Below are 25941 nucleotides of genomic sequence, written 5' to 3' on the forward strand. Positions count from 1 at the left end.
CACAAAAGTTATTAGACCACTGCGTTTCGTACTGCCGAAATGACAACCTAACTTCAGTTGCCTTTCTCCTGCAGGCCATGAAATCATCGCTGAAACCGACCCAAATACAGACTACCTTATCTAACCCATCAATCGCAAATGAAGTCTGCAACTAATCTTTTCTTTGCTTCGCTGTCATACTGTTCATCTCCTTAGGCTCACATCGCACCTACCAATCCCTCCACACACTGATTGCCTACAGTTTTTTCCATATAATGATCTCCCCAATACTTCCCACATTCCAATCCCACAGACAGTGAGCTGGAGCCCCATCTTTTCATTCGGTATGTAAACGATATGACAGAATCATTTTTGGGATGACATTACACGCATAGCTAAAAATGACTCAGCAGAAGAACTGGAATAAAGTGCCGCTACAAAAAAGAGGGAGGCTTATAAATATTTATGTGAAAACAGCTTGTTTGCAAACGCAAATAAGACAATATACAGACAATTACAAACAAACTACAAAGAATAACAAAATCTACCTTGGACTAGGTAATTTAGTTCTCAAAAAGGAGAGAATTACAAATTCTTGGGCCTCATCGTTGATAGACAGTTGACGTAAGGGGACAATGCCAGCAAAGTTTGCTCAAAAATAAGCACTACCATATTATTAATGAGAAAGATATCTAGGACAATAAACACAATCGCTCTACTAACAAATGGCCTAGTGTGGCCCCACTTGTCCTGCTGCGTTATAGGCTACACAAATGCAGCAAGTTAGTGAGTCTTTAGAAGAAAGGATTGCAAATTTGACCCCAAGATAATCACGCAGAAATAAATTCAGAGGACTAAATATTACGACTTCCAGACTGCCCTTCACTGTATACATTTGCAAAAGTTACGCGTTCGAAAGCAAACAGTACCGTACAGTTAATTAGAGATATGCGATTACAGTTTGCGAAATAGGGACACTTCTTATCTGCGTAAGAAACGACTCAAATTAACCGAAAAAGATGCCGTAACTGTGTGGCGCATTTCATACAATAAATTTACATTCGGAATAAAATGCCTTGTAAAGGGGTCATTTCCAAAATGAACTGTTTCCCAATAGAATTGCCACAATTTAATCTTCGTACCACTCAAAAGGATGAATGAAATACGTGTTTGTGTCAGAGGCGTTGAGAAACAGCTGAAATCGTTAAAAGCGAACAAAGCTCCAGGGACGGATGGAATTTCTGCCTGCCGGATTCTATACTGAATTTGGAGTTGAGTCAGTCCCTCTTCAAACTACAATCTGTCGTAGATCCCTCGAACAATAAACCGTGCCCAAGGGCACAGGTAACACCCGTCTACAAGAAGGCCGATACAAGTGATCCATAAAACTACCGTTCAATATCCTTGACATTGATTTGTTGTAGAATCTTAGAACACACTCTGAGCTCAAACATAATGAGGCGTCTCGAACAAAATGACCTCCTCAATGCTAACCAGCATTGATTTCGAAAACATCGATCACGTGAAGCACAGCTCGCACTTTTCTGAAATGACATAGTGAAAGCTTTCGATCAAGGCAATCGGATAGGTGCTGCATTTCTTGATTTCCAAAAGCATTTGACTCAGTACCATACCTATGCTTACTGTCAAAAGTATGATCATACGCGATATCAAGTGAAATTTGTGACTGGGCTGAGGACTTTCTCGTAGGGAAGACGCAGTATGAGATCTTGGATGGAGAGTGATCATCACGAACAACTTAAATTGGAAAGAACACAAATATTGTGAGGAAGGTTAACCAAAGGTTGCGTTTTATTGGCAGGACACTTAGAAAATGTAACAGAGCTACTAAGGAGACTGGCTACACTACGCTGGTCCGTCCTCTTTTAGAATGCTGCTGCGCGGTGTGGGATCCTTACCAGGTAGGACTGACGGAGTACATCGAAAAAGTTCAAGGAAAGGCAGCACATTTTGTATTATCGCGAAATATGGGAGAGAGTGTCACAGAAATGATACGGGATTTGGGCTGGAAATCATTAAAAGAAAGGCGTTTTTCGTTGCGACGGAATCCTCTCACGAAATTCCAATCACCAACTTTCTGCTTCGAATGCGAAAATACTTTGTTGACACCAATCTACATAGGGCGGAACGATCACCACGATAAAATAATTGAAATCAGCTTTTGTAAGGAAAGATATAGGTGCTCATTCTTTCCGCGCGCTATACGAGATTGGAATAATAGAGAATTGTGAAGGTGGTTCGATGAACCATCTGCCAGTTACTTAAACGTGCTTTGCAGAGTATCGGTGTAGATGTAGAAATAACTTCAGATGTGCCCTAGGGAAGTGTGTTATGACCCTTGATGTTCATGTTGTATATTAATGACCTTGTAGACAATATTAATAGTAAAATCAGGCTTTTTGCAGATGATGAAGATATTTGTAATGAAGTTCTATCTGAAAGAAGCTCCATAAATATTCAGTCTGATCTTGGTAAGATTTCAAAGTGGTGCAAGGATTAGCAACTTGCTTTAAATGTTCAGAAATGTAAAATTGTGGGCTTAATAAAATGAAGAATGACTATAACACCAATGAGCCACTGTTGGAATCCGTCAACTCATACAAATGTGTGGGTGTAACACTTTTTAGAAATATGAAATGGAATGATCACATAGGTTCAGTGGCGGGTAAAGCAGATGGTAGAATTATTGGTAGAATACAAGGAAAGTGCAATCCATCTACAAAGGAGATTGCTTACAAATCACTCATGCGAGCGGTTCTGAAATATCGCTCAAGTGTGTGGAACCCATACCAGGTAGGACTAACAGGAAGTATTTAACGTATACAGGGAAGGGCAGTATGAATGATCAACGGTTTGTTTAAGATGGGAGAATGTCACAGTGATACCGAAGGCACTAAACTGGAAGACGCTTGAAGACAGACGTAAACTATCCTGAGAAAGTCTAGTAAAAAGTTTCAAGAACAGGTTTTAGATGATTACTCTAGGAATATATTGCAACCCCCTCTGTATCGCTCACATAGGGATCGTGAAGATAAGATTAGAAAAATTACTGCATTCTCAGAGGCATTCAAACATTCATTCTTCCCGCGCTACATACGTGAATGGAACGAGAAGAAACTCTAGTAACTGGTACAATGGAACATACCGTCTACCGCATCTAGATGCAGATTTCGTCCGTAATTCAAGATTTCTTTGCACTTGCCTTCCTTGTATCAATATTTGTCTGCCGAACTTTTGTAACTGTGCTTTTTAGGGACATTCATTCCTCTTCAAATAAACTGCCTACTGTGTTACACACTGAATAGCCAAAGAAATTGTTACACCTGCCTAATATCGTGTAGCGCCCTTCCGAGAACGCAGAAGTGCCGCATCACAACATGGCATGGACTCTAGTAATGTCTGAAGTAGTGCTGGAGGGAACTGACACCATGAATCCTGCAGGACTGTCCATAAATCCGTAACACTACGAAAGGCTGGAGATCTCTTCTGAACAGCACGTTGCAAGACATCCCAGATATGCGCAATAATGTTGATGCCTGGGGAGTTTAATGGCAGTGTAAGTGTTTTAAACTCAGAAGAGTGTTATTGGAGCCACTCTGTAGCAATTATGGACTTATGGGGTGTCGCATTGTCCTGCTGGAATTGCCCAAGTCTGTCGGAATGTACAATGGACATTAATGGGTACAGGTGATCAGACAGGATGCTTACGTACGTGTCACCTGTCAGAGTCGCATCTAGGCACATCAGTGGTCCCATATCACTCCAACTGCACACGCCCCATACCATTACAGAGCCTCCACCAACTTGAACAGCCCCTGCTGACGTGCAGGGTCCATGGATTTATGAGGTTGTCTCCATAACCGTACTCGTCTATTCGCTCGATATAATATGAAACGAGACTCGTCCGGCCAGGTAACATGTTTGCAATCATCAACAGTCCAATGTCGTTGTTGCTGGGCTTAGGCGAGGCGTAAAGCTTTGTGTTGTGCAGTCATCAAGGGTACACGAGTGGGCTTTCGGCTCCGAAAGCCCACATAGATGATGTTTCGTTGAATGGTTGGCATGCTGACTCTTGTTGATGGCTCAGCACTGAAAGCTTCAGCAATTTGGGGAGGGGTTGCACTCCCGTCACACTGAACGATTCTCTTCAGTCGTCGTTGGTCCCGTTCTTGCAGGATCTTTTTCTGGCCGCAGCGACGCCTGGGATTTGATGTTTTACCGGATTCCTTGTATCCATGGCACACTCGTGAAATGGTCGTATAGGAAAATCCCCACTTCATCGCTACCTCGGAGATGCTGTGTTCCATCGCTCGTGCGCCGGCTGTAACACCACGTTCAAACTCACTTAAATCTTGACAACCTGCCATTGTAGCAGCAGTAACCGCTATAACAACTGTGCCCGACACTTTGTTGTCTTATATAGGCGTTGCCTACCGTAGCGCCGTATTCTGCCTGTTTACGTATCTCTGTATTTGAATAAGCACGCTTGGAAAAATATGGAAATTTGTGGTAAGTTCCTATTGGACCATACTGCTGAGGTTATCGGTCCCTAGGCTTACACAATACTTAATCTAACTTAAACTAATTTACGCAAAAGACAACACACACATCCATGTCCGAGGGAGTACACGACCCTCCGGCCGGGGGAGCCGCGCGAACCGTGGTAAGGAGCCCAAGACCCTGCGGCAACCCTCGCGGCAATACGCATGATTACACAAGTTTCTTTCGTCCTTCAGTGTTCATTACCAGATTATCTACAGCTTCAGAGAACTTCAAACGCACAGCATTAATCAACACTTCAGCGTTCCTCCATACTTCAGTAGCCAAAGTTTTTCTTGCGATTCTCTTAAAATTCACCTTACTTATACATCAGTAATAAGTTTTGCTTGAATCTTAATCTGTTCCGGGTGAAAATTACAATCCGGTATCTGATTTCGAAGTTTTGTAAGACCAAGATGGTATCTTTCCGCCTTTCCAGGTTTTCCATTATGCACGTCATTTCTTGTAATTTTGTTATTACTAGATGAAATTTATAGGGGGTTTCAAGGATACTTTCTTCTCTTTCATTTCCGTTATCTATCTCGTATTTTTCCTCTAATCTGTCTTCCATTTCTTCTCCTATTGTAGCGTTCCAAGACTCATGATTATTAGATTTTTTCTCCGTTTATATACCGGTACTGCGATAGTCGTTCAATACCTCGTACACACTTATATTTTCATCTCTGCTTGTGTCGCTCATATGTACACCTGTACTACTCTGTGTGTGTTAGTTTACTCTCTTCTGATGAGAATAATTCTACTACTGACTTGTTCGCAGTAACTCACTTTTTGCTCTGTCTTCCTGTTCATAACGAATTGTACTCCTGCTGTACTATTTTCTGCCTTTGTTGATGTTATCCAGTATTCTTCTGAGCAGATTCTTATCTGCTTTACAGTTCATTTCACTGTCCACCTACTATTAGTGCGAACTTTTGCATTTCCCTTTTCTAATTCTCTAGCTGCCTATACCACGCTCTGATTCTTAGAATATTACCTTCTCATTGATTTTTCGATCAGTTTCTCATAGTTACCACTCACTGTGCAGTCCTCCCCCAGAGATCTGAACAAGGGGGTAGCCCAGATTCTTTGCCAGTGGAGAGATAATTATGAGACTTTTTTAGTTAGAGGCCACATTTCCTGTTGATGTACATTATGTATCTTTAATGGAATGGTTTCCATCGCCCTCTTCTCAGCAGCGCCAGGTTTACAGACGACGGCGCCCTAGGCTTGACACTTTTTGGTGTCATTTCACTCGTTTATTTCTCGGTTTCAACGTTTTCAATTTTCATACATTTTTATTTCCCTACGAAATTAAGATTCCATATTACAAAAATTATGATCAATAATGGAAGTACTTAAAAGAAACTTACCATTATAGATTCTGCATTTATAACCACCAACTGTGTAAGTTTAACCGGTACCTTACATTTTTCATTCAGTAGTTCGTTTCCTGTTTTGTACGCCACTTAGCTTCTTCACGTCCCTTATTGTGTTAGATCAGACTACCTTTAAAAAGAATAAGACCTAACTCGTGCAATGATGTTGGCATGTCGCAGTCTATTGCGAGACCGGCGCGTCTCATGTACCAGTCACAAAACGATTTATAATAATTACTATTTTAACATAATTCGCATCACTTCGTAAAAGATTGAACGATTATAATGAATAAGGTCAGTGATTATATGAATACGTGGTGTCCCAAGGGCCAGACACCACCTGGAAGTTGCAGCTGGGATACTTATTGTGTAATAGAAGGTGGAAGGGGGCGGAAAGGAAAGGAAAGGGAAGGTACTAATGATATCACCTGCATCAGGACTATATGCGGAATCAGCGGCGACGAGTGAAAATGTGTGCCAGACGGGGGACTTGAACCTGGGATCTCCTGCTTACTGGGCAGTTGCGTTAACCACTGTGTCAGGCGGGCACAGTGTTTACAAACAATGCGCGGACCATCTAAATACGCTCCCACCTATAATCCGTTCGTTATAAGAATTAACCTGATGTAAACATTGCACTATGTGTACTTCCGCGTTTGCTGGAACCTCATTGGATTTAAGTTTCACGTGGGACTACAGCGAAGCTGTCTCGAGTACTGTCAAGTACGATAATAAGGGTACGTTTCGTGCTGTGCGTTACGCGGACATCGACTTGGTAACAATAGGGGACAACAGCATTACCGGCACATTTAACTTGAACAGCACTGGCCGGTCAGCTGGTACAGCTAGCGTGCATTGACGTGGCCAGCTGCAGTTCACACGTAAAAAGAGGAGCAATACAGCTTCGAATGTCATTTATTTATTAACCAGAATGAAATAATACACTGCAAATCTCTTACAATCCGCTTCTTAGACGACTACTCGAAAACCGCAACACATTATCGTTTTTAGCTAACGTACTGTTGTAATTAAAAACAAAAATTATGAAAATTCCTGACTTAACCACAGGGTAATTGTTTTGCGTAAGCTGTGTGTAACGTAAGAGAATATTGAAGGATTTCATCGTATAGTTAAATATTGAAGCCACTGAAGGTATTACTTACAGTCAGACGTCTGGTAATCTCTTAGCTCCTTCCGAGAAATACATTTCAGTTCTGGAAGTGTCACCCGCTACGTTGATAACGAGCCTGTCAACAACAGAATCCACGAAGCTAACCAGGCGCAGCATTTTCTCTTCTTCTTTTATGACGAGCCGTTCTACACCCCGCCAGCGTTCGGCAGTGACGTGTGAGAAAGCTGAGTGCGTTATTTCCAGTACATCTGGCAACTTAACAGTCTTGTTACTTGTCGGGCCAAATCCCTCAGCTTGACTCCAGATCAGTTCTGTTGGGTTCATATTGTAATGGTACAGTAGCAAACGTAAAAATGCAGCATTTGTATGATGTGCTCGATGCTGTGAAAAAGATTGTTTTTCGTGTTTCTACGATACTTATTTACCTCTGTGATATAAAACAATGGACATCGTCCAAATAAAGAGGATTTGGCTTTTCATTTTTGCCTTAAAAATTAAATTGTTATGTTTTCTTAATTTAAACAACTTTTATGAACAGTCTTTCATAAAACATCGATAATTAAGAATTTGTATTTGAAATGGAAACAGACATTTCGTGTCCAGTATATAATGAGAAACAAGAAGACGTGTATTATTCATAAAAAATGATGAGTTTTATAATTACGAGATGTAAGTATTTCAAATTGAACGAGAAAAAAATATACTAGGGAGATTTGAATTAGTGCACGAATATCCGCATTTCGTTCTTATTCAGTTACATTAACGACTGCGCTACACGTTCAAGGTGGATACATTTATCAATGTGGATACATTTATCAACTGCAGTATATACAACGCTGGGAAACTTCAAAGCCGATTACCTCCGTAAATTTATGAAAAACATTAGGAACAGTCTATTTCTCGGCACTTTTTAACCGTGTTCCACGCGCGTGTTTCACTACCTCAGCTATTTTCATACTGCATATTGCAATCAGAGCACAAAGCTGCAGAGGCTGTGACTGTCTACGATTTTTGAAATAAGAACTACGTAGCTAAATCACGATTAAGTGAAAAGTTGATGACTATTAATACATTTGGATATCTTAAAGTTTTATTTTACGTAACTTATTAATAAGATATCTAGTACATAATTAGGGCCTACTTCCAAGAGCGTAACAATAGCGGTGTATGCGTGCTTCGGCTTCTGACCAATCAGCGCGTTTGTGTTTGTTTACATCTGGTTCATTCTTACGAGGAACGAATTACAGTGCCACTTATCCACAGTCCCCGTCCACATCCTCCATGTTCGCTAATTTTATATTCCCTCAAGAGGTCGAACGTAAATGTGCGTCTATAATGAAGGCTATGAGTTAATTGTCCATCAAACAATTATACGAATGTGTAGTGTCTGTTCTTACAGACTTGTAAAACAGAACGGACACGACGAAGTATCTTCAGCTGTAGTACATAATATGTAATAGAAGGTGGAGGGGCCAGAAAGGAAATGAAAGGGAAGGAATTAAATATCAGCTGAAGCGGGACTTTATGCGGAATTAGTGGCGATGAGTGAAAATGTGTGTCAGACTGGGACTCGAACCCAGGATGTCTTGCTTACTAGGCTAGGATTCCCCATAAAGTCCCGAAGTACATCTACATCTACATCCATACTCCGCAAGCCACCTGACGGTGTGTGGCGGAGGGTACCTTGAGTACCTCTATCGGTTCTCCCTTCTATTCCAGTCTCGTATTGTTCGTGGAAAGAAGGAGTGTCGGTATGCCTCTGTGTGGGCTCTAATCTCTCTGATTTTATCCACATGGTCTCTTCGCGAGATATACGTAGGAGGGAGCAATATACTGCTTGACTCCTCGGTAAAGGTATGTTCTCAAAACTTCAACAAAAGCCCGTACCGAGCTACTGAGCGTCTCTCCTGTAGAGTCTTCCACTGGAGTTTATCTATCATCTCCGTAACGCTTTCGCGATTACTAAATTATCCTGTAATGAAGCTCGCTGCTCTCCGTCGGATCTTCTCTATCTCTTTCATCAACCCTATCTGCATCAAACCAGTCTCAGGACTGAAGACAACAACAACAAAAAAAAAAAAAAAGTAAAACATCTGGTACGGATCCCACACTGCTGAGCAGTATTCAAGCAGTGGGCGAACAAGCGTACTGTAACCTACTTCCTTTGTTTTCGGATTGCTTTTCCTTAGGATTCTTCCAATGAATCTCAGTCTGACATCTGCTTTACCGACGATCAACATTATATGATCATTCCAATTTAAATCACTCCTAATGCGTACTCCCAGATAATTTATGGAATTAACTGCTTCCAGTTGCTGACCTGCTATATTGTAGCTAAATGATAAGGGATATTTCTTTCTATGTATTCGCAGCACATTACACTTGTCTACACTGAGATTCAATTGCCATTCCCTGCACCATGCCTCAATGCGCTGCAGATCCTCCTGCATTTCAGTACAATTTTCCATTGTTACAACCTCTCAATATACCGCAGCATCATCCACAAATAGCCTCAGTGAACTTCCGATGTCATCCAGAAGGTCATTTATGTATTTTGTGAATAGCAACGGTCCTACGACACTCCCTTGCGGCACACCTGAAATCACACTTACTTCGGAAGACTACTCTCCACTGAGAATGACATGCTGCGCTCTGTTATCTACGAACTCTTCAATCCAATCACTCAATTGGTCTGATTGTCCATATGCTCTTACTTTGTTCATTAAACGACTGTGGGGAACTGAATCGAACGCCTTGCAGAAGTCAAGAAACACGGCATCTACCTGGGAACCCGTGTCTATGGCCCTCTGAGTCTCGTGGACGAATAGCGAGAGCTAGGTTTCACACGACCGTCTTTTTCGAAACCCATGCTGATTCCTACAGAGTAGATTTCTTGTCTCCAGAAAAGTCATTATACTCGAACATAATACGTGTTCCAAAATTCTACAACTGATCGACGTTAGAGATATAGGTCTATATACAGAAAGCAAAGAGAGCTTCACTCCATGTTTAAACGCAGCCAAAACCTCTCAGACAAACAAAAGCTAAACGATGTCAAAGTTAGCGTAAGGAAGGCTATGCGTGAAGCGTTCAGTGAATTCGAAAGTAAAATTCTATGTACCGACTTGACAGAAAATCCTAGGAAGTTCTGGTCTTACGTTAAATCAGTAAGTGGCTCGAAACAGCATATCCAGACACTCCGGGATGATGATGGCATTGAAACAGAGGATGACACGCGTAAAGCTGAAATACTAAACACCTTTTTCCATAGTTGTTTCACAGAGGAAGACCGCACTGCAGTTCCTTCTCTAAATCCTCGCACAAACGAAAAAGTGGCTGACATCGAAATAAGTGTCCAAGGAATAGAAAAGCAACTGGAATCACTCAACAGAGGAAAGTCCACTGGACCTGACGGGATACCAGTTCGATTCTACACAGAGTACGCGAAAGAACTTGCCCCCCTTCTAACAGCCGTGTACCGCAAGACTCTAGAGGAACGGAAGGTCCCAAATGATTGGAAAAGATCACAGGTAGTCCCAGTCTTCAAGAAGGGTCGTCGAGCAGATGCGCAAAACTGTAGACCTATATCTCTGACGTCGATCTGTTGTAGAATTTTCGAACTTGTTTTTTGCTCGAGTATCATGTCGTTTTTGGAAACCCAGAATCTACTCTGTAGGAATCAGTATGGATTCCGGAAACAGCGATCGTGTGAGACCCAACTCGCTTAATTTGTTCATGAGACCCAGAAAATATTAGATACAGGCTCCCAGGTGGATGCCATTTTTCTTGACTTCCGGAAGGCGTTAGATACAGTTCCGCACTGTCGCCTGATAAACAAAGTAAGTGCCTACGGAATATCAGACCAGCTGTGTGGCTGGATTGAAGAGTTTTTAGCAAACAGAACACAGCATGTTGTTATCAATGGAGAGACGTCTACAGGCGTTAAAGTAACCTCTGGCGTCCCACAGGGGAGTGTTATGGGACCATTGCTTTTCACAATATATATAAATGACCTAGTAGATAGTGTCGGAAGTTCCATGCGGCTTTTCGCGGATGATGCTGTAGTATACAGAGAAGTTGTAGCATTAGAAAATTGTAGCGAAACGCAGGAAGATCTGCAGCGGATAGGCACTTGGTGTAGGGAGTGGCAACTGACCCTTAACATAGACAAATGTAATGTATTGCGAATACATAGAAAGATGGATCCTTTATTGTATGATTATATGATAGCGGAACAAACACTGGTAGCAGTTACTTCTGTAAAATATCTGGGAGTATGCGTACGGAGCGATTTGAAGTGGAATGATCATATAAAATTAATTGTCGGTAAAGCGGGTACCAGGTTGAGACTCATTGGGAGAGTCCTAGAAAATGTAGTCCATCAACAAAGGAGTTGGCTTACAAAACACTCGTTCGACCTATACCTGAGTATTGCTCATCAGTGTGGGATCCGTACCAGGTCGGGTTGACGGAAGAGATAGAGAAGATCCAAAGAAGAGCGGCGCGTTCCGTCACAGGGTTATTTGGTAACCGTGATAGCGTTACGGAGATGTTTAACAAACTCAATTGGCAAACTCTGCAAGAGAGGCGCTCTGCATCGCGGTGTAGCGTGCTCGCCAGGTTTTTGAGAGGGTGCGTTTCTGGATGAGGTATCGAATATATTGCTTCCCCCTACTTATACCTCCCGAGGAGATCACGAATGTAAAATTAGAGAGATTAGAGCGCGCAAGAAGGCTTTCAGTCAGTCGTTCTTCCCGCGAACCATACGTGACTGGAACAGGAGAGGTAGGTAATGACAGTGGCACGTAAAGTGCCCTCCTCCACACACCGTTGGGTGGCTTGCGGAGTATAAATGTAGATGTAGATGTAGTTCTGCACATCTGTTCGACGTCCCTTCTTGAAAACGGGGATGAGCTGTGGCCTTTTCCAATCCTCTGGAACGCTACGCTCTTCTAGAGATCTACGGTACACCGCTGCAAGAAGGGGGGCATGTTCCTTCGCGTACTCTGTGTAAAATCGAACTGGTATCCCATCAGATCCAGCGGCCTTTCCACTTTTGAGCGATTTTAATTGTTGCCCTATTCCTCTGTCGTCTATTTCGATATCTACCATTTTGTCATCTGTGCGACATTCTAGAGAAGGAACTTCAGTGCAGTCATCCTCTGTGAAACAGCTTTGGAAAAAAAACATTTAGTATTTCGGCCTTTAGTCTGTCATCCTCTGTTTCAGTACCATTTTACTCACAGAGTGTCTGGACATTTTGTTTTGACCCACCTACCGCTTTGACATAAAACCAAAATTTCTTAGGGTTTTCTGCCAAGTCAGTACACAGACCTTTACTTTCGGATTCATTGAACGCCTCTGGCATAGTCCTCCCACACTACATTTCGTTTCGCGTTATTTTTGTTTGTCTGCAAGGCTTTGGCTGTGCTTATGTTTGCTGTGAAGTTCCCTTTGCTTCCGCAGCCGTTTTCTTACTCGGTTGTTGTACCACGGTGGCTCTTTTCCATCTCTTGCGATCTTGCTTAGCACATACTCATCTAACGCATATTGTGCGATGGTTTTGAACTTTGTCCACTGACCCTCAACACTATCTGTACTTGAGATACAACTTTCGTGTTGAGCCATCAAGTACTCTGAAAATCTGACCCTCAACACTATCTGTACTTGAGATACAACTTTCGTGTTGAGCCATCAAGTACTCTGAAAATCTGCTTTTTGTCACTTTTGCTAAACAGAAAAATCTTCCTACCTTTTTTAATGTTTCTATTTACGGCTGAAATCATCGACGCAGTAGCTGATATCATTAGTTTTTTTCCTGTCCTTTCCTTTCCTTCCTCCTCCCTCCACCTTCAGTTACAAAATACGTATCGTAGCTGCAGATTCCGCGTGGTGTCTGTTCTTTTGGACACCACACATTCATATAATCACTGACATTAAAAACGTTAAATATTTTACGAAGTGATAGGAATTATGGTAAAATAGCAATGATTATAAATCAAATTGTGATTGGTAAATGAGATGCCGCAGTCGAGCAATAGACTGCCACGTATCAGCATCATTGCACGAGTTAGGTCTTATTCTTTTTAAAAAGTAGTCTGATGTAACACAATGAAGGGCGTGAAGGAGCTAAGTGGTGTACAAAACTGGAAACGAACTACTGAACGAAAAATGTAAGATACCGGCGAAACTTAAACATTTGGTTTCTATAAATTCAGAATCTATCATGGCATGTTTCTTTTAATTAATTCCATTTTAGATCATAATTTTTGTAATATGGAATCTTAGTTTCGTAGGGTAATAAAATTGTATGAAAATTTAAAACGTTGAAATGGGGAATAAAAAAATGGAGTCACCAAAAAGTGTCAGGCTTAGGGTGCCATCGTAAGTAAATCTAGTTAGTCCTGCTGGCGATGGAAACCATTCCATTAAAGACGAATAATGTGCATCCACAGGAAGTGTGGTCTCTAACTGCAAACTTGCCATGATTATCTCTCTATCGGCAAAAAAAGAAAAATCTCATTGGCTCGTGAGAATTGCAGAGATTTGCAGAGTGGAGAATGAACTCACTTCTCGGAAGGGGCACTCCAGTTCGAGAGACAGTGGAGGACAATTCTGATCGAGGCACAGTAGAGTACACTTTGTTTGGAGGAGTGGTAGAACAGACTTCAGCTTGGAACTTGGTGGAGACTTCTAGTCGAGGCACGGAAGAAAACACTTGAGTTAGGTATGGCATTTGGAGATCAGAGGCAGAGCTAATATGTGGTAGTTTGCGACCGATCGTGGCATCCACTATGCTTCACACATCTGAGGGTTGAACGTGGCCAGTGATTGCAGCTCAGGCGAGCAAGGCACAAGAATCAATGAGTGTCTGTAGGTGCAGTGTTTTGATAAGTCTCATTTCAGAACTCAGTATTTTTGCAACTAGTTGAAGGCTCTTTGTATTGCGTGCGTGGACAGTTCTTTCATTCTTCTAGCAAATTTAGGCAGTCGCTGACTCTTCTATAGATTATGGTCTTATCCCATTCACACAAATTATACAAATTTTGCTGAGTTATTCACGTGTTAGAAGTGTGTTCTACCAGGTTAACAACTAATAGTTTTCTTATTCTCGGCTTTGCTTGCAGTCGAAGTGAGCCTATAAGGATTTGTTATTCAATAGGGAGTTTTAAACGGAATTTATGGGGAATAATTCTGACCGGGAATCTTTCGTGTAGCAAAGTGAAACCAAACCAGCCTTCATTTAAGTGCTGTAATTGTTTTCAGAAAACAAAATTTGAGTGATAAGTATGAGTTTCATAAACGTATCTTCTTAGTTTGGGATCTGCAGCAATATGAAACTAGGGTATGACATGGCGGACACATGTTGCAAGGAATTTCTTCCCGTACTCTACTCGTGAACTGTAGGATAAAAATATTAAGTCTCTACATACGTATCTTGAAGACTTTGCAAGTATTCGAACTAGCTACGAGAGCACCATGCTCTTTCTCTGTCAGTAAAGTCAAAATTGAACATAAATGTGCCAAGAAGTACCTGCCAAAGTTCAATCTTTGAGATGTACTTCCCACACTAATAAAAGGAAGATAAATGGAATGGGGACAACAGGGAATACTACAGTAATAGACGGAAAGAACACATATTTTTCCATAACAATTACACCATATTAAATGATCTACACTGGAAACAAAGGAATAAAATTTCTTGTCTTGTCAAGTGAATCAGTTATAGTAGCCTTGTATTTTCTGCCACGTGGAACTTGGTGTAATATTATGAAAGCATAAATTTCGAACATGACTCTAACAAGCCAACTTTGGTATTAATAACACTCTTTTGTGCAAAATTTGTCGTAATATTATGTAACTATGTGACACATTTCTGTTTTTAAGTTTTACTTATCGCCGTCAGACCTGATGACCCGTAAGAGTATAAACGCCAAAATAGCCTAACGGTATTCACTTGTCCTCCAAAATCTGTGTGTTGACTTCGAGAAAAGTTAGTATCTTACGTCCCGGATAAAAGTAGAAAACTCTAAATATCGTGGGAGGCGAGGACGCTATCGAATAGAATGAAGGCAAAAGATTGTGCGAGATATAACGAAATCTGATTACTACAAACACACTTCTTTTTATATCAGCATGTGTTATCGTTCTGTTTGTTAAGGTGGTTGAGTGGCTTAGAGATGTATTAATCAGCAATACTGCTGGCGGCGATCAGAGACTGTTTTCTTAACTGCTGACTCATTCTGAGATATGTGTGAGGAACGCCGACAAGTAATTCCCAGAACAACAGACATTTATTTAAGGATCTAGGGATATTCACAGTAGCTTCTCAGTATATATACTCTCTTATGAAATTTGTTATTAACAACCAAACCCAATTCAAAAGTAATAGCAGTGTGCATAATACAATACTAGAGGAAAGGATGATCTTCACTATTCAATATTAAATCTAACTTTGGCACAGAAAGGGGTGAATTATGCTGCCACTTAAGTCTTTGATCACTTACCAAATAGTATCAAAAGTCTGACAGATAACCAACTAGTATCTAAGAAAAAAAATTAAAAGAATTTCTGAATGACAACTCCTTCTATTCCATAGAGGAATTTTTTAATATATTGTTGTTGTTGTTGTCTTCAGTCCTGAGACTGGTTTGATGCAGCTCTCCATGCTACTCTATCCTGTGCAAGCTGCTTCATCTCCCAGTACCTACTGCAACCTACATCCTTCTGAATCTGCTTAGTGTACTCATCTCTCGGTCTCCCTCTACGATTTTTACCCTCTACGCTGCCCTCCAATGCTAAATTTGTGATCCCTTGATGCCTCAAAACATGTCCTACCAACCGATCCCTTCTTCTAGTCAAGTTGTGCCACAAACTTCTCTTCTGCCCAATCCTATTCAATACCTCCTCATTAGTTACGTGATCTATCCACCTTATCTTCAGTATTCTTCTGTAGCACCACATTTCAAAAGCTTCTATTCTCTTCTTGTCCAACCTAGTTATCGTCCATGTTTCACTTCCATACATGGCTACACTCCAAACAAATACTTTCAGAAACGACTTCCTGATACATAAATCTATATTCGATGTTAACAAATTTCTCTTCTTCAGAAACGCTTTCCTTGCCATTGCCAGTCTACATTTTATATCCTCTCTACTTCGACCATCATCAGTTATTTTACTTCCTAAATAGCAAAACTCCTTTACTACTTTAAGTGTCTCATTTCCTAATCTAATTCCCTCAGCATCACCCGATTTAATTTGACTACATTCCATTATCCTCGTTTTGCTTTTGTTAATGTTCATCTTATATCCTCCTTTCAAGACACTGTCCATTCCGTTCAACTGCTCTTCCAAGTCCTTTGCCGTCTCTGACAGAATTACAATGTCATCGGCGAACCTCAAAGTTTTTATTTCTTCTCCATGAATTTTAATACCTACTCCAAATTTTTCTTTTGTTTCCTTTACTGCTTGCTCAATATACAGATTGAATAACATCGGGGAGAGGCTACAACCCTGTCTCTGGTTTCTGTACAAATTGTAAATAGCCTTTCGCTCCCTGTATTTTACCCCTGCCACCTTCAGAATTTGAAAGAGAGTATTCCAGTCAACATTGTTAAAAGCTTTCTCTAAGTCTACAAATGCAAGAAACGTAGGTTTGCCTTTTCTTAATCTTTCTTCTAGGATAAGTCGTAAGGTCAGTATTGCCTCACGTGTTCCAACATTTCGACGGAATCCAAACTGATCTTCCCCGAGGTCTGCATCTACCAGTTTTTCCATTCGTCTGTACAGAATTCACGTTAGTATTTTGCAGCCGTGGCTTATTAAACTGATAGTTCGGTAATTTTCACATCTGTCAGCACCTGCTTTCTTTGGGATTGGAATTATTATATTCTTCTTGAAGTCTGAGGGTATTTAGCCTGTCTCATACATCTTGCTCACCAGCTGGTAGAGTTTTGTCATGACTGGCTCTCCCAAGGCCGTCAGTAGTTCTAATGGAATGTTGTCTACTCCGGGGGCCTTGTTTCGACTCAGGTCTTTCAGTGCTCTGTCAAACTCTTCACGCAGTATTGTATCTCCCATTTCGTCTTCATCTTCATCCTCTTCTATTTCCATAATATTGTCCTCAAGTACATCGCCCTTGTATAAACCTTCTATATACTCCTTCCACCTTTCTGCTTTCCCTTCTTTGCTTAGAACTGGGTTTCCACCCGAGCTCTTGATTTTCGTAAAAGTGGTTCTCTTCTCTTCAAAGGTCTCTTCAATTTTCCTGTAGGCAGTATCTATCTTACCCCTAGTGAAATAAGCCTCTACATCCATACATTTGTCATCTAGCCATCCCTGCTTAACCATTTTGCACTTCCTGTCGATCTCGTTTTTGAGAAGTTTGTATTCCTGTTTGCCTGCTTCATTTACTGCATTTTTATATTTTCTCCTTTCATCAATTAAGTTCAATATCTCTTCTGTTACCCAAGGATTTCTATTAGCCCTCGTCTTATTACCTACTTTATCCTCTGCTGCCTTCACTACTTCATCCCTCAAAGCTACCCATTCTTCTTCTACTGTATTTCTTTCCCCTATTCCTGTCAATTGTTCCCTTATGCTCTCTCTGTAACACTGTACAACCTCTGGTTCTTTCAGTTTATCCAGGTCCCATCTCCTTAATTTCCCACATTTTTGCAGTTTCTTCAGTTTTAATCTACAGGTCATAACCAATAGATTGTGGTCAGAGTCCACATCTGCCCCTGGAAATGTCTTACAACTTAAAACCTGGTTCCTAAATCTCTGTCTTACCATTATATAATCTATCTGATACCTTTTAGTATCTCCAGGGTTCTTCCACGTATACAACCTTCTTTCATGATTCTTAAACCAAGTGTTAGCTATGATTAAGTTGTGCTCTGTGCAAAATTCTACTAGGCGGCTTCCTCTTTCATTTCTTAGCCCCAATCCATATTCACCTACTATGTTTCCTTCTCTCCCTTTTCCTACACTCGAATTCCAGTCACCCATTACTATTAAATTTTCGTCTCCCTTCACTACCTGAATAATTTCTTTTATTTCATCGTACATTTCTTCAATTTCTTCATCATCTGCAGAGCTAGTTGGCATATAAACTTGTACTACTGTAGTAGGTGTGGGCTTCGTATCTATCTTGGCCACAATAATGCGTTCACTATGCTGTCTGTAGTAGCTTACCCGCATTCCTATTTTCCTATTCATTATTAAACCTACTCCTGCATTACCCCTATTTGATTTTGTGTTTATAACCCTGTAGTCACCTGACCAGAAGTCTTGTTCCTCCTGCCACCGAACTTCACTAATTCCCACTATATCTAACTTTAACCTATCCATTTCCCTTTTTAAATTTTCTAACCTACCTGCCCGATTAAGGGTTCTGACATTCCACGCTCCGATCCGTAGAACGCCAGTTTTTTTTCTCCTGATAAATTAAGAAAAATTAAGAGAAAAAAGAAAAAAAAACAAACAAAAAAATTATTAAAAAATTAAAAAAACAAAAAATAAAATGTTATATTAACTTAATTATGCTGTTAAATTAACTTAATTATGTCATGTATTGGAAAATTTGACTCGTTCCACATCATTACGAAATGTCTTATTCATGATCCATGGAACTAGTATTAATCTAATCAAGATCAAAGAACGGGAGAAGCGTGTATGTCTCCAGTCGGTAGCGTTTCACGTCTACGGCTTTTGTTTATTTTCTTCTACCATGGAACGATTTAAAAACGTGGACATCGCCTTACTTCAGATTTGTGTCCAATGCGATCATGCGAGCTTCAATACCATTACAATCTGTATAAGTTTCCTTACGATCAGAATACGTTTGTATTGTAAGAGTTTCAATTTTCTGCTTATTGTACATTCTTCTAGGCACAGTTTTCTCGAATCTAAGATCTTCATTACCTGCTTGGTTATAATTTCGTTGCCGAAATCGTCATAAGAAGTAGTTAGACTATACGATCTTGGGATTACACGGTCCAGTCACATTAATGTGAGCACCGTCTATGTTCGATGTCAGCGTGCAACAACCAATCAAAGGCGGCAGGTGGCAGCAGTATCATTGAAGAGTGTGCAAAGCTTATCGGGGTACGCCGTTAACAGTGCAGTCGTTGTAATGCGGAAATGGAGTGATTTATCTGACTTCCAAAAGGGCATGATCATTGGTTTTCGGGCTAAGGGTTCATGCATCCATGGTGACTGCTGTTCATCGGTGACGAAGGATGGAATTTGCACACCAGTGCAGCAACTGGTGGTACACTGTGTGGCGAATGGTGACCGTTTCAGATGAATCACATTTTATGCTTCATCAGACAGATGGCCTTTGGTGTGTATCGCCTTGCCACAGTCGTCAGAAGGTTCAGGCAGGAGGAGGGAGCGTTATGCTATGGGGGATGTTTTCATGGATTTCTCTGGTTAATCTCGTCATTCTGGAAGCCACAGTGAATCACAACTATTCATGTCCTTCCCAACATGTAGTGGCATCTACCAGCAGGACAATGCGACGTGCCACATAGCTCGCAGAGTACGTGAGTGGTCCAAAGAGCACCACGATGAGTTTACCATACTCCCCTGCTACCAGCCCTCTCCACCCCCCGAATTTAAATCCAATCGAGAAATGCGGGAATCTTTTCGCACCGTATATCATCAACTATGAAACGAGGCAGCATGACTCCACATCGCTGTTGGTAACTTATAGAGCCGGCCAGAGTGGCCGAGCCGTTCTAAGCGCTACAGCCTGGAACCGCGCGACTGCTACGGTCGCAGGTTCGAATCCTGCCTCGGGCATGGGTGTGTGTGATGACCTTAGGTTAGTTAGGTTTAAGTAATTCTAAGTTCTAGAGGACTGATGACCTCAGAAGTTAAGTCCCATAGTTCTCAGAGCCATTTTTAACTTCTAGAACCTCAGTGACTCCTTTTCTGCACGTCTGCGTTGCAAAAGGTGGTTACTCTGGCTTTTGACAAGTGGTCACATTAATGTGACTGGACCGCATACGACCAGCTATCTAAAACCGTCTAGATATTCTTCTGCACTATTTTCTCCAGCAACTCAACATGACATTATATAAGTTGTTGACAGTTCGGTAGTTATCTTCTGCTAAGATGAAGCACGTTAGATAATGCGTCCATCAGTGTCGGTTTGATGGTATGGCATGTGTGTAATTGCTGGACATGTAGTTCTGTATAACAAGATCTCAGTAGGTGAATAATTTGATGAGTTTGGGGTACTACTCAAGACTGAACAAGTCCTTCAAGGCATTCGTACAGAGCACATGCGAGTCAGCTAGATGTGTTGTTGTCAAAGATATCATCGCCATCTTGAAACGAATCATGTACTCGAGTTCACCAACTACACACATGCCTTACATTTAGGTCGACACTGATGGACCCACACTGGCCAAGAATATCAACCAGGTTGTCGCGAGAGTAGTTTACCGTTTCTCCATGCCATCAGTGGCTCAAATGGTTCAAATGGCTCTGAGCACTATGAAACTTAACTTCTGAGGTCATCAGTCCCCTAGAACTTAGAACTACTTAAACCTAACTAACCTAAGGGCATCACACACATCCATGCCCGAGGCAGGATTCGAATCTGCGACCGTAGCGGTCGCGCGGTTCCAGACTGTAGCGCCTAGAACCGCTCGGTCACCCCGTGCCATCAGTCCTCATTAATTTTAGCTAAGGCAGCGGTAGAGTTCGAACACCTCAGCTGCGATGCCGTGCTCAACATTGCGGCGCTCGTAGACTGAGTATCCATTTTATCTTCTTTATGAAACACCTATAAATTCTTTAGTTTTCACGTCGCACTGGAGTAAGCACCACACACTGCTCAATTCCTCTCACTGTAATGCTATGCCTGGCTGTCCAATAATTTGTCATAAACGTCGACAGACGGCACACCCGAAATGACAAGTTTGTACAGTGGCCATATGTTTGCAGCTGACCACTGCAATTGCAACACCAGTAATTCTACTTCTATACTTATGCAATGTAAAGGGATGGATATATGATTAAGTTTGTAGGTGATTTGGGTATATACAGGGTGCAACATTTAGTACACAGAGATGCTGCCTCTGAAAGCAACAACCCAGTTGGGCACCGAGACGAACAGAGCCTCGATGAGAGATGCTGCTTCAACTCTCTGCCATAGCTCACCAATCCCAGTGGGTAGCTCGTTGTGGTTTGCCAGTTTGTGGGCAACCCGGAGACCTATAGCCTGGGGAGCATAAGGGACAGGGCAACAGTCGAACAGCCTCTGTATTGAGCTACGTCTAACATGAGCAACGCGCGGTCTTGCCCTATCTTGTTGAAAGATAATGTCAGAGGGACCGCCGGTCTTAACACCTCAAAAATGTAACGGCAGCTGTCCAAATTATTAGACATGTGAACTGGAGGTGATGGTGTTGTGTCTCCAATGGTATACCATGCTATCACACTGCGAAGCTGTACGCAGGAGCGAGACTCGTTTGGAAAGACGACGGTGGTGCCACTCCCTGAGTCAAGTGCTGTCATTGCTCGTAGCGCTCTCTGATGCCGCGCCAGGGAAGCCCCAACCATCGTCGCCGAGTTTATAATCCATGGTTTCCAGATGTCACCAGTGTCCATGTGGACACCTCTATTGATACAATGAAGAGCATTTTATGAATCAAGGCACGTGGCGCAGGTTGTGAGATACCTCCTGAAATCGTGTAGCATCTTCTTTTGACCGGCGTAGCGCAGCAACACGGCATGACGTGGACTCAAGTTGTTGGAAGTCCCTTGCAGAAATAATGAGTCATGCTGCCTCTATAGCCACCCATAATTGCGACAGCATTACCAGTGCAGGATTTTGTGCACGAAATGACCTCTCGATTATGTCCCATAAATGTTCGATGGGAATCACGTCGCACAATGTGCTTCAAACCAGTCGTGAACAATTGAGGCCCGGTGATAAGACACATTGTTATCCATAAAAATTCCATCGTTTTTGGGAATGTGAAGTCCATGGATGCTGCAAATGGTCTCCAAGTAGCCAAATGTAACCATTTCGTGTCAATGATCGGTTCAATTGGTCCAGAGGACCGACTCCATTCGATGTAAACACAACCCACACCATTATTTTGCCACTGCCAGTTTGTACAGTGCCTTGTTAACAACCTAGGCCCATATCTTAATAGGGTCTGCGCCACACTCGAACCATACCCTAAGCTCTTACCAAATGAAATCGGGGCTCATTTGACCAGGCCAGGGGTTTCCAGCCGTTTAGGGTCCAGTCGTTATGGTCACGGGCCCAGGATTGGCGGTGCAGGCGATGTCGTACTGTTAGCAAAGGCACTAGCGTCTGTCATCTACTGCCATATTCTATTAACGTCAAATTTCGCCGCACTGTCCCAACTTTTACGTTCGTTGTATGTCTCACGTTGTTTTCTGTGGTTATTTCAAGCAGTCTTGCTTGTCTGTTAGCACTGATAACTCTACGCAAACGCCGTTGCTCTCGGTCGTTAAGTGAAGGCCTTGGGCCACAGCATTGTGCATGTGCGTGGTGAGAGTAAATTTATGAACTTTGGTATTCTCGGCACACTATCGACAAAGTGGACCTCGGACTATTAAATTCCCTAACTATTTCCAAAATGGAATATCCCTCGTGCCTAGCTCCGATTACCTTTCCGCATTCAAAGTCCCTCAGTTCCCTTTGCGTGACCATGATCACGTCGGAAAACTTTTCACTTGAATCACTTGAGTGCAAATGCTAGTGTACTGACCTGTTATTCCGTGTGTACGCCATACTACTTCCATCTTTATATGTGCATATCGCTATCCCATGACTTTTGTCACCTCAATGTATTTCTGTCTTCTGAGGAGCTAGTTACGTGCGGCCGTTGAGATCCTGCACGAAGTTGAGTATGGCCGTCCTGAAGCCATTTGTTCCCCATTCTCGTAAAAGTTGACGGAACCTAACAAACGCAAGCAGAAATACCACGGTATGATAAATTGTAGTCTTGAAAGGCATCGATCCGCCACTGTTTAATATCAACACACGGTGGTAGACGTCTCCTCTCCCTGCGTGAGGTATAACACGACCTTCTCAGAAACAAGCAATATTTGACTGTGATTTCTGAATGAGAAACCGGCAGTGAAATCTTTCTCTCTCCGAAAAACTTTTAGAGGTGGTAGTATGGCCAAAACCAAAAAAAGGAAGTCTAGTCAAGATGCGCTCTAAAAGGTATGATCACTAGTGAAGCTTTTATAGCGAAAAAGTGCTCATAGCTTTTAAGGTATACAGTCTGGAGCCCACGTTTACCAGACTTTTTCTTTTTTTTTTTTTTGGGCCGTACTACCTCGTCCCAAGATATGGAAAGTGAAGAGCTTGCAGTAGAAGAAGTGTGTTTCATAGTATCGAAGATGAACAAGTGTTCATAGCTGTTATTGTATGCATTATAGAGCCCATTTTTATTGAACTTTTTTTTCTTGTTTTGGTGCATGATACCACTTCTGAAAGTTTGTTAGTGGAGTTCTGGTTCGCCCTGTACACAGAATGTATGTTCAGACATGTGGTACACATCATGTTAATTTGAAGTTTGTTTCGTGCCATCTTCATGGTGCTGCAGTTGTTCCTAGACAATGGGCGTTGACATCTTCCTAATGTAACTGCCATCTGATGTTAGAAGTGAAATTGTTAATGCATGCTATTTCCGCAGTGCTTCTTTCTTTGCACCACACATAAAATGAGTGGAATTTCATTCACTAAACTGAATGCCTTCTCTGAATGTGTGAATAAGCAAATATTCGCTGTACATGAAGAAGTCTCTTTGCTCGTCATATGAGACTATTGATATGGATCTTCATACATTAGATGTACATTTCAATAACTTTAAAATATCTTAGGATAATTGAGCCAAATCCTAAGCTGAGAGAGTGAATGGCCGAGTGTTTCTTTAGATAATGTACAAATGAACCTATACATGAAATTTATTCGCAGTTGCGAATACGAACAACCATTAGCTGTGTTAAGGGAGTGACGATAATAAAAGTTTGTGCCAGACCGGGTGTCGAACCCGGATTTCCCGTTTTAGGCGAGCGGTCGCCTTAACCGCTTTGGCTATCCGTGCACGATTCACGACCAGACCCAAACTTCCATATGTCGTCGTTATTAAAATGTATTGATAGTTGCGGAAGATGGTGTCAACATAAAAAGCAAAATACCTTCTCTGGTGTTGAAATGGGAAGAGGTGAAGAAATATTATTTTCGGTTTAGGTTGTCTGATGTACCTTTATGTACTGCTACTCTTCGATGGATACTTGCATGTATTAGTACAGGAAAAGGCTCAGAAGGCGAAAGAATCCATTTTACTACACAAAGAAGCCCCAAGCGCCCCTGATAGCTATCTTTCTTCTGAAAGAAAAGTTGCGGTCAGTTGTGGAAATAGAAAAGGAACGCCATATGGGGAACATACTAAAAACTGTAATGGAGATCAGTTAATAGGTTTTTCTGCCTTCAGTCATTTAAACATAACAAATAGTTTTTCCTCCCTATAAAGATATTCATAAATTTACACGGAGTGATAGGGGTACTAGATCTATAATACTCTAGGTTATTGCAAATGAGAAACCCATCCTGTTAATAGAAGACACCGGAGTCTACAGATGATAGGACGTTAATATTGCCATTTTCTGGTAATATCAAGACTAAGAAGCCCACTGTATAAAAATAAAAGCACAATCAAAAAACAAACACCAGAAGAAGTCTATATTACACATTTTCCACAAAAAAAGAGGAAACGTTTAGACGAGGAACTAAAACATGCACCAGAAAAACTGAATATTAATGAAGAGCGGAAGAAATACTGAGAATAATATACGTACCTGCTGGTGAAGCTTTGGGAAAAGGATAAAATACAAAAAACAAAAAGAGACTTCCAATCTGGAACCAAGAAAGGAACTAGCCGATGTCAGGCCTACCGAAAATATTTACAAGAAGGCTATTTGAATACCAGCGTCACACAGCAGTGGTCAAAAGAGAGACAAGAAAACTAAAATGACAAAGCTATGGATATTTTCTGGCAATCAGAGAGATGAGGCATGATGTACGCGGGAAAGAAACTAAAACTTATTGGATGCTGAAAAGATGAAAGAGAGATAATTCAAATTAACCCCACTTCAGAAAATGAGTGTTTGGATTATTTCCAAAATAAATCTATAGACAGGTGATGAGGAGAAGTGAAAACTGCAATTAGTGACGAGCATGTTGATCTTATATCCGTGGAATAACTAAACATAATATTAAAAATATCTAAACATCTGAAAACAGAAAATTCTTAGTGGAAGACAAGATCGATGTGAAATATACTTCGGAATCATTACTCACAAGACTAATGAGTTTCGTAAATACTTGTTGGAAATACAGCAACATACCATAAGATTGACAAACAGCATTTGTTATGCCATTATTTAAAAATAGGAATCGCAGAAAATGTGATTATGATCCAGGTACTTTGGTTACAAGATATACGCAAAACAGATAACAAAAAGACTGAAGGTATTTTCAGCAACGTGTCTTACTGAAGAACAGAACAGGTATTGTATGGAAAATGTTTAGGCAGTGTTTTCCCAGTCAGCCAAATTACCGAAAAACATTGCAAATACAATCGCCCCATATACAGGGTGTTACAAAAAGGTACGGCCAAACTTTCAGGAAACATTCCTCACACACAGATAAAGAAAAGATGTTATGTGGACATATGTCCGGAAACGCGTAATTTCCGTGTTAGAGCTCATTTTAGTTTCGTCAGTATGTACTGTGCTTCCTCGATTCACCGCCAGTTGGCCCAATTCAAGGAAGGTAATGTTGACTTCGGTGCTTGTGTTGACATGCGACTCATTGCTCTACAGTAC

The sequence above is a fragment of the Schistocerca gregaria genome, chromosome 4, assembly GCF_023897955.1.
Source record: "Schistocerca gregaria isolate iqSchGreg1 chromosome 4, iqSchGreg1.2, whole genome shotgun sequence".
Lineage (NCBI taxonomy): Eukaryota > Metazoa > Arthropoda > Insecta > Orthoptera > Acrididae > Schistocerca > Schistocerca gregaria.